Here is a 1,991-nt window from a genome sequence, read left to right as displayed (position 1 = left end):
CTCGTGGAGCTCTGCCATGATCCTCGTGCACTTCTCGCCGTGCACGCATTCCAGGAGTGGGTGAGTGAACCCAAACCTGTACAGATCGCCATCAATCAATGTGTACTTGCTAGAATTTTTCTTTACCTTCCTAGCTTCTGTCGGATCCAGCGGGAGAAGGCCATTTGCCAGGCACCGCTTGTACTGTGTTATCCAAGTGTCTGGCTTATGGGTGGCGCAGACTTGCATCACATTCACCTTCTCTCCTCGACATGCTCTAATTCTCGGCGATCTCAGAGTTTCTTGCGTCAGGGACTTATGGCTTCTCGCTGCTTTCTTCGTCGACTTGCTTATCTGAAGGACCAGGTGATCTGCTACAAATGCCCTTGGCGTCTTCAGAGTTTCTTGAATCACCGTCCTCTGCCTACCCCCCTTGCCTGAGCTGGCGAGCTTAGCAAGCAAGTCAACTCGGGCATTCTGCTCTCTGGGTACATGTACTACTTCGAAGGAGGCAAAGGAACTCTTCAATTCCTGTACATACGCCAAGTAAGCCGCCATTTGTGGATCTTTAGCCTGGAAGTCGCCTGTTACTTGCCCCGTGACTAGCAGCGAGTCACTCTTAGCCATCAGCACCCTAGCTCCCATCTCCTTGGCCAACAAAATTCCGGCGATCAGCGCCTCATACTCTGCTTGATTGTTGCTGGCTTTGAAGGCAAATCTCAAAGATTGTTCGATCAGCACGCCGTTGGGTCCTTCCAAAATGACTCCAGCACCGCTACCCTGCTGGTTCGACGATCCATCCACCGAGAGTACCCAACGGAAATCGTCTCCTTCAACTCGCGTCGCCTCTGATGAGAGCTCAACCACGAAATCTGCAAAGATTTGCCCCTTGATCGGGCCTCGGGGCTCATATTTAATATCAAATTCTGACAACTCCACGACCCACTTCACCATCCTTCCCGCAACGTCAGGTTTCTTCAAGACCTTCTGGATGGGCAGGTCAGTCATCACCAGTATGGTGAAGCTATGGAAGTAGTGGCGCAATCTTCTCGCCGAGAACACTACTGCCAACGCAGCTTTCTCCAGGGCCTGGTATCTCGTCTCGGGGCCCTGCAACACCTTACTCACAAAATAAATAGGCTTCTGAGCCTGATCTTGATCCTGGGCGAGCACCTCACTCACCGCCCTCTCAGTTACAGCAAAATACAACCTGAGAGGGATCCCCACCAGCGGTTTGCACAGAACCGGCGGGCTCGCCAGATACTCCTTTAGTTTGACGAAAGCTTCCTCGCACTCTTTCGTCCAAACGAACTTATTATTGCGCCGCAGACACTGAAAATAGGGATGCCCCTTTTCTCCGCTAGCCGACACGAAGCGAGATAGGGCTGCCATCCGACCTGTTAGCTGCTGGACTTCTTTCACCGTGGCTGGGCTCCTCATCGCCAAGATGGCGGCACACTTGTCTGGGTTGGCTTCAATTCCTCTTTCAGTCAAGAGGAAACCCAAAAACTTTCCAGCCTCCACGCCGAAAATGCATTTCTCCGGATTGAGCTTTAACTTGAACTTGGCGATCGTCGTGAACAATTCTTCCAAGTCTGCAACGTGCTTGTTTTTTTCCTGCGAGGTCACGACCATGTCATCGACGTAAGCTTGCACGTTCCTTCCCAGCATTGGTGCAAGTACTCGATCCATCAGCCTCTGGGTACGTGGCCCCCGCGTTCTTCAGCCCAAACGGCATCACCTTATAGCAGTAGCACGACCTCTCCGTCATGAAGGCTGTTTTCTCTTCATCCATGGGATGCATCGTGATCTGATTATATCCTGAGAAGGCATCCAGGAAACTCAGCAACTTACACCCTGCAGCACTATCAACCAGGGCATCTATGCTTGGTAAAGATTACGAATCCTTTGGGCAAGCTTTGTTCAGGTCGGTGAAGTCGACGCACATGCGCCATTTCCCGTTACTCTTCTTCACCAGCACGACATTTGCCAACCATTCAGGGTACTGGACT

This window comes from Phaseolus vulgaris, chromosome 1 (assembly GCF_000499845.2).
Source record: "Phaseolus vulgaris cultivar G19833 chromosome 1, P. vulgaris v2.0, whole genome shotgun sequence".
NCBI classification, from domain to species: Eukaryota; Viridiplantae; Streptophyta; class Magnoliopsida; order Fabales; family Fabaceae; genus Phaseolus; species Phaseolus vulgaris.
This window is presented reverse-complemented; position numbering follows the sequence as displayed.